This window comes from Papio anubis, chromosome 9 (genome assembly GCF_008728515.1).
Source record: "Papio anubis isolate 15944 chromosome 9, Panubis1.0, whole genome shotgun sequence".
In the NCBI taxonomy this organism is placed as follows: Eukaryota; Metazoa; Chordata; class Mammalia; order Primates; family Cercopithecidae; genus Papio; species Papio anubis.
Genome location: NC_044984.1, coordinates 97,170,329 through 97,178,891, shown reverse-complemented (window position 1 = coordinate 97,178,891; position 8,563 = coordinate 97,170,329). Strand labels below are relative to the sequence as shown.

The window sequence follows — 8,563 nt, the reverse complement described above, 5'->3', positions numbered from 1 at the left end:
AAATTTCACTGATATCATACCATTGAAATCCTGAATTTTCAACCAACTGAAAATGACAGATACAAGTTAAGACACACTATCAGAACATAATTTTGTCACTGTCATCTAAGTCAGGGGTAAGCAAACTTTTTCTGTAAAGGGTCAGATGGTAAATATTTTAGGCTTTGTGAGTCTTGCAGTTTGTCACAATTACTCGACTGTATCATTGTAGTGCAAAACCAAACATAGACAACCTATAAATCATGTGGCTGTGTTCCAGTAAAACTTTATTTACAAAAATAGGCAGCAGATCTACAAATCTTAGTTTAGAGACCACCCTCCCCATCGAAGTGCCCATTTTCATTTGACACTTTCTTTACTCAAACATTCAAGACAAAATGATCCCACACCTTCAAAGATGTAACAATCTCACTGTCTTATTTGCATTTTTCATTTATTCATGAAATGCTTGCTTATATGCGATCTATAAGATGCATTGTCAAAAAAGGGGTATTTATATCTTTATTTTTAAGGCTAAAGTTTTATGTAATGCATATGGCTGTTTTCTACAGTGACCAGAAAAGCTGCAGAAGGAAAACTCTAAAGATTGTATAAGAATTCATTATTTTTAGAAACTTAAATGAGAAAGCCAGAGAGATCACTTACACTAACAGACACAGTGGTTAAGAATGTGAACTTGCTCTCTCTCCTCCTGCCGCCCAAGATGCCGAAAGGAAAGAAGGCCAAGGGAAAGAAGGTGGCTCCAGCTCCTGCTGTCGTGAAAAAGCAGGAGGCCAAGAAAGTGGTGAATCCCCGTTTGAGAAAAGACCTAGGAATTTTGGCATTGGACAGGACATCCAGCCCAAAAGAGACCTCACCCGCTTTGTGAAATGGCCCCGCTCTATCAGGTTGCAGCGGCAGAGAGCCATCCTCTATAAGTGGCTGAAAGTACCTCCTGCTATTAACCAGTTCACCCAGGCCCTGGACTGCCAAACAGCTACTCAGCTGCTTAAGCTGGTCCACAAGTACAGGCCAGAGACGAAGCAAGAGAAGAAGCAGAGGCTGTTGGCCCGGGCTGAGAAGAAAGCTGCTGGCAAAGGGGACGTCCCCACTAAGAGACCACTTGTCCTTCGAGCAGGAGTTAACACCATCACCACCTTGGTGGAGAACAAGAAAGCTCAGCTGGTGGTGATTGCACACGACATGGATCCCATCGAGCTGGCTGTCTTCTTGCCTGCCCTGTGTCGTAAAATGGGGGTTCCTTACTGCATTATCAAGGGGAAGGCAAGACTGGGCCGTCTAGTCCACAGGAAGACCTGCACCACTGCCGCCTTCACACAGGTGAACTCGGAAGACAAAGGCGCTTTGGCTAAGCTGGTAGAAGCTATCAGGACCAATGACAACGACAGATACGATGAGATCCACTGTCACTGGGGCGGCAATGTCCTGGGTCCCAAGTCTGTGGCTCGTATCGCCAAGCTCGAAAAGGCAAAGGCTAAAGAACTTGCCACTAAACTGGGTTAAATGTACACTATTGAGTTTTCCGTACATAAAAATAATTAAAATACAAATTTTCCATAAAAAAAAAAAAAAAAAAAAAAAGAATGTGAACTCTTGCTGTACTACACAGGGTCAAGTCCTGGCTCCACCATTTACTAGCATGTGACTTTGGATTGTCCTTAAACATTTATTGTCTCAATTATTCCTCTATAAAATGGGGCTATTAAAAGTTCTTCATAAGGTTATGGTGAAGATTAAATCAGATGACCAGTGTAATATTAATAGAACAGGGTACCCAATAAGCACTTAACAAATGTAGCTATTGCTTTTGTTCTTTTCACTTTTGCTTGTGGAAGGCAACCTTACCTTGTGCTTGCCTTACTTTTTCTGCCAGGAAATGTGCTCTGAAGATCAAGAGGTCCTTCTCAGCAGGCTACAATCTGATCAGCTTCAGCATAGATGTGTTGGACTCACCCCAAAGAGTCAAGATGGTCTTCAATGAAATGAGAGCAAATTTGTAACTCTGCTTTGACCTTGAGAAAGTTTCCTAAGCTTCAGCTACATATCTTGGGGTAGCTTTTATCTACTCTGGGATTTTTCCAAGACTGTTATATGAATCATGAGAAGGTTTCTTAGGCTGTCATCACCATGTTTAAAAGCAAGAGTATGGGGCCGGGCGCGGTGGCTCAAGCCTGTAATCCCAGCACTTTGGGAGGCCGAGGCGGGTGGATCACGAGGTCAGGAGATCGAGACCATCCTGGCTAACACGGTGAAACCCCATCTCTACTAAAAATACAAAAAACTAGCCGGGCGTGGTGGCGGGCGCCTGTAGTCCCAGCTACTCGGAGGCTGAGGCGGGAGAATGGCGTGAACCCGGAAGGTGGAGCTTGCAGTGAGCCGAGATCGCGCCACTGCACTCCAGCCTGGGCGACAGAGCGAGACTCCATCTCAAAAAAAAAAAAAAAAAAAAAAAAAAAAAAAAAGCAAGAGTATTTGGTGGCTATTCCTACATGATTATTTTTTCCTTTGCTGATTCCACTTTGTTTCTATTCTCATTGTCATCTCTACTGAGATATGTTTTGTGGTTGGAGCCAAAGTCTCTCATATATATGCATTTGGTAAAGGCCCAGAAGTCCTCTATTTTTGACCTTCTCCAATTTTTCAGCAATCACTATGCCTTGTAGACTTGTGCCAGCTTAGAATACTATGTAGAGTCAGTCTTGGACAGTTGTCCAACAGGCTATCAAAGGGCACTCCAGATTTGCTGGATAGATGGACTTTTAATTAAGCTGTATGTACCAAGGTGTCTGAAAACTTGGAAGCAAGAGAAAATTATGTGTAAATTACCTAACTTCGTGTCTGGCATGTTCTAGGACAACACTGTTGAATAGAACTTTATGTAATAATGGAAATATTGTATATTTGTGCTACCCACTACGGTAGCCACAGCCCCATGTGACTCTTGAGCACTTGAAATGTCGCTCTTGCGAGGAAGGAACTAAAGAACTAATGTAATCTCTTTTAATTTATTGGCCACAGTGCAGTTATAGGACAGGTTGCATGTGTTCTGTAATTCTTGCAAGTCTTGTCAAAGCAAGTAGTACAGGTTGAGTCTCCCTTATCTGAAATGTTGAGACTAAAGGTCTTTCAGATTTCCATTTTTTTTCCAGATTTTGGAATATTTGCATATACATAATGTGATATCTTGGAATGGGATCCAACTCTAAACACGAAATTCATTTATGTTTCACATAGACCTTATACAACTATCGTGAAGGTAATTTATACAGTATTTCTTAATAATTTTGTACATGAACTGAAGTTTGTTTTAGTACTTATGCATGGAATTTTCCACTTGTGGTGAAATGTTTGTGTTCTTAAAGTTTCATATTTTGGAGCATTTCAGATTTTGGATTTCGGGGTTAGGGATATTCAACCTGTATACACTTAACTGCTTTATAGAAAAAGGACAAAAATCTCAGAAAAGTGGAGAAATTTTCAATGGTTCACCGAACTAGCAAGTTGCACATGGTCAGGAAGGGATTTACACTCTTCTGTCTCTGAAGCCACACCAAGGGGGTTTTCTTCCACATCACACTACATAGTACTGTGCTGCAGCATTATATTACTATAATTCTTTTGAAATTACCATAACGTCAACTAAATGTTGTTATATGCTGGTAGAATTACTCTAACCTATTGTCTCCAGAGAATGAATTGGACGAATTGACTTGTGCCTAGGGAGAGAATTTGCAACTGCCTATGGAAAACCTGGTATTCCTTCCCCCTTGAAGACACTTCAGAGTAGGTTGTACCTCTCCCTTTCCTTACCACTGTGACAATGGACTATGATCTCAAAAGAACAGTCAGATATCACAGCAAGCTGGTAGTTTGGGGACAGCAGTGCACTTCTTTTGCAAACTTATACCAAATTGATTTCCCAACACATGTTTATAGATGTGCTCTCCTGAGCTCCACACACAGAGAACCATTTCCCTTTTGAACAGCTTGTCTGGTTACATCTTGTAGTAATTTATCTGTGTGCTCTCTGCCAACTAGTTTGTAGGGAAAACATGTTTGATGTGTAACAATAGATCGTTTGGGGATAAATCAAACTCTTAATGAAGTCCTGCTTCTCTTCAGCCAGGCATTTCACTCTGAAGAGCCTCTCTGAGGTGCTAGTGGATTGAGGAAAGGGAACGTAGGTGCCCCAGTCTGCGAGACAAGTAGACGCATGGAAAGCCGGGTTTCTCCAAGACAAGACTAAAGACACAGCATCCCTGGGGTCCCTTCTCATGGAGTCCAGCTAAAACCACTGAAGTTGGATTGGAGACTAGAGCCTGGAGACAGTTCAGATTAGACCTATGTTTGGAAGAAATGAGAGATCTATTTTGCCCAAAGCCTCACACTTTCCTTGGAGGGGAGCCATGACCGCCCACACACCCTTGTCTTTCCCAGTTCCTGTAGGGAAAAGGAAAGTTACAAGGAGATAGAAAGTAAAAAGAATAGAGGGAACGGAGGGGGAAGAAACAAGAATGAGCTGAAAAGAAAAGCTGAAAGGAAAGAGAAATGAAGTGGGAAGTGAGCAAGAAGGAAGGGAGAAAGAAAGAAGGAATACATCAGAAGTTTCACTTTACAACCCTGTGTATCCTAAACATTGTTACTAACAAGTTCTGACTGAGTTCCTGCCATGTGCCAGACCCCATTGCCAGACAGGATGCTAGGTGTTTTCAACCACTGCTAAGGACTAAGTGAGACTTCAAGAGCTTGAGATAACAGTAGTTCAATTCCTGCAAAGCCCTTACCTGGACAATCTACACCACATAGATGCCACCAAGAAAGTATACTATCTGTCTTATAACCATTTTACTCTGGATATCCAGAAGTGGAGGGATCAGAGACTGAACAGTGGAGAGAAAGGGCACCACTGAGCATCAGCTGATATAAAGTGTATAATCATATCGGTCTGTCCTCGTTTGAGGACATGCATCACCCATAGATATGCTTAAATGCCAAGTAAAACATATCTTGTGCTTTGAGTATGAACTCGTGAACTCCCCCCGGGAGCCTTTGCAGGGACTGGTATATGCTTTTCCCTGAGTTGGGGGTGCATTTAAAGCTAAATTCTGTGATTGTTTTCTGAGGAGAAAAATGAGCTGTGCTGGTGCTTTTCTTTAGTGAATGAGGAACTCTTTCATCAACTAAACCCTTTTCCCCAGTCTTCTCTGGCTCCCACTGCCTCCAGGATCAAGTCCAAACCCTTTGTCCTGCAATCCAAGGCCTTCCACAGGCCGGCTCCAGACAGCCTTATCAACAGTGTTTTTCCAGCTCTCTCCACTGTGAATGATCAATCCAGTAAGGCTTGTCTACTCACACTCCCTCTCCCCGAGCACACAATACTGCCCCTGAATTCGCCTTCCTATGCCTTTGTTCCCATGGTTCCTTTCAACTAGGAGGCTCTTGCTGCATCTCACCCTCTTCTAAAATGTAAACAAAAGCTTCAAAGCCCCATTGAAGGCCGGTCCCCTTGGGAAGAATTCCAAATCCATGGTGACCTCTTCTTCCTCTGACCCTTCTCGATATCCAGTGTTGGTGCTACGGTGGTGGGGGCAATAGGATGTCATCCAGCAATGCCCCCGGCTCCCTATGAAAGAGGTTATTCTCTCTGTCCTGCTGTGCTTCCAGATCTCTTATATTCTTTTTTTCCTGTCTCCTTTCTTCATGTCTATCAACATTGTCCTGTTGTCTGTGTCTCCTGGTAAATTGTTCTCCATCTATCATTGCCTCTCCTCATTGCTAGGAAGCCAGATTACCAAGCAGCCCCCTAACCCCTGTTAAAGAGAATAACTTCCTCCTCTCTCTCCCCTAAGGACTCTGAGGATCTGCAACTATTTACTGTACTGTTTGTTTCATTCTGCAATATGAATAGCAATTCATAGACATTTTCTGTCTTCCAAATTAGATTGTAAGCCTCTTGAGTGCAGGAAATTGGGTCATCTTTGTTTCCCTCTCAGTCTTTACCATATTGGATCATATATAGATGATGCTCAATAAATGCTTATGAAATGTATTTTCATAATTATTGTATTTCCCAACTGTGCCTTAAATATAGGCAGATATGCTGAGCAAATGCTTAGAGAACCTTCTGATGAGCAAAAGCATTTCTGGAGAAATAGGAAACATCTGAAATATTTAGGGTATAAGTCTTCTCTCCCCTGTGCATAGGATTCATTCTCAGATAATCTTAGTTCTCATATTGGAATGGTTCCCTTAAGGAAATTCAGGGTATTATTTCCCTAAGAAGAAGGGTGGATATAGGATGACTGGGGCAATTTTTTTCTAAGTCAGGTACATCCAATAATTGGAAACCAAGTCCATCAGCTTTCACCAGAGCTAGAATTGAGAATGAACTCAAGGGGACAAAGCTGTGCTCTCAGCCTTCCAGGGCAACCTTGTGTCTTATCACTTGCTCTTTCAGTGCATGAAGTCCATTTTCCCCTCTCCAAGGATTTTCTCTACCACCCAGCTCAGCTTGCATAGGGCTTTGACTTGCTGTGATCCTAAGTGCATTTTGCAATGTCTCCAATGTTCTCCGTCACTAACTAGAAACAGTTGCTCAGCTTTCTAATTCCAAACTCTGAGCAAAGAATGTGATTATCCTTGTTCACTCTTTCTTGTCAGGCCAGAAGTCCCTGGCAAGCTTCAGGATGGGCCACCTCTGATGCCGGCACCATTTCTGGTGAAGTCAACCCAGGGTGAGAAGTGGAGAGGTGGAGTGAGAGGTAACATCATGAAAAATACAACTGCCCAAGCCCATCCCACCAGCAGAGCCTAGGAACAGGTATGATCATGATTCCCCTTTCATGCAACCTGTTTATGAAGACAGACACTTTTATAATGGTAGAAAACACAAACTCCTAAAGGGATTAGACAAGCAATACACACGAGTGAAACAGTTCTTGTGTAAGGCAATGGGAGATGGTGGCTCCAATAAATTGTTAATGTGTTGACATGTTGCCATATCTTTCAGTTTTTAAAGAGATGCTGTTAAGTATGGATTTTATTGTAAAGTTTCTGAGTTTTAAAACAATTGTGCAAGCCAAACCAAACCTGTCTGTGGGCCGTATTAGTCCTGCAGGATGTCAGTTTTCAGGCCCTACTTTAAAAATTGTTATACAAGGCAGATATCCTAAAAGTAAGGCAAATGACATATGGGCAGTGGGCTCATTATTGTAATTCATGTTTTCATCATATATCATTTGCATATTAATCCCTCACTAAGTATTTATTGGCTAACTTTTTTTTTTTTTTTTTTTTTGAGACGGAGTCTCGCTGTGCTCCCAGGCTAGAGTGCAGTGGCGTGATCTCGGCTCACTGCAAGCTCCGCCTCCCGGGTTCACTCAATTCTCCCGCCTCAGCCTCCCAAGTAGCTGAGACTACAGGCGCCCGCCACCACGCCTGGCTAGTTTTTTGTATTTTTAGTAGAGACGGGGTTTCACCATGTTAGCCAGGATAGTCTCGATCTCCTGACCTCGTGATCCACCCGCCTCGGCCTCCCAAAGTGCTGGGATTACAGGCTTGAGCCACCGCGCCCGGCTGGCTTTTTTTAGATTATTTTATTTTATTTTATTTTTGAGACGGAGTCTCGCTCTGTCACCCAGGCTGGAGTGCAGTAGTGCGATCTCGGCTCATTGCATGCTCCACCTCCTGGGTTCACCCAATTCTCCCGCTTCAGCCTCCCAAGTAGCTGAGACTACAGGTGCCCACCACAATGCCTGGCTAATTTTGTTTCTGTACTTTTAGTAGAGACAGGGTTTCACCGTGTTAGCCAGGATGGTCTCAATCTCCTGACCTTGTGATCCACCTGCTAGGCTTCCCAAAGTGCTGGGATTACAGGCGTGAGCCACTGCACCTGGCCTTGGCTAACTTATTAAAATAAATTATTTGCTTTGGATTATTTTGAGATGTGTATTTGCATTTTCGTCATTTCAGAGCTCCTCCAACTTCTTGCCCAAACTCAAGTGATACTATCTTTACCCAACTAGGAGAAGACAAGACTCCAGGGAGATTTTAGCCTAAGGCTTCATAAAAGATCACTTTTGGGAGATGATCTGTCAAAGAAACCTTTCCTCTGGTTTCTCAAAGACCACCCAGGCCTCTGGCTCGAAGACAAAGCCAGGACTAAGCCAGCAGGGTAATCGGAAAAAACCCAAACCCTCATGCCTTGGGAGCTGTAGAAGGTAGATTTTGCAAGGTTGGTTGCAAAAGCCAGAACAAACAGGCACGTATATATTCAGGGGAAGGTGGTGAATAGACGGAGAGTGGAAACATGTGATCACCAAGTTCACCAAGTTATTCACAAGATTGACCGTGCCTTGTTGAGAAATCTCCACAATACTCAATGGTTAGGGCAAGTTGCCAGATGCAATGAGTGTTGGCTGTTTCTCCCAATCAAGAATAATCCTACCCCACAGGGTTGAGTGATGCTTAAACACCTCTCCAAGGGGAAGATGAATGTGGCCCATGGGCTGTTTCTTACAGAAGTACATGATTTGGGAAGAACCAGTGTCATTTCCATTTGCCA

The 8,563-nt window shown here is 43.1% G+C and overlaps 1 pseudogene across 1 annotated transcript; it reads left to right on the top strand.

Annotated features, from left to right (window-relative positions):
• The first annotated feature begins 524 nt into the window (after nt 1-524).
• LOC116268922 lies at nt 525-1,581 on the top strand (annotated as a pseudogene). The gene has a single exon (XR_004176177.1). The product of XR_004176177.1 is annotated as a 60S ribosomal protein L7a pseudogene (transcript).
• The last annotated feature ends 6,982 nt before the right edge of the window (nt 1,582-8,563 follow it).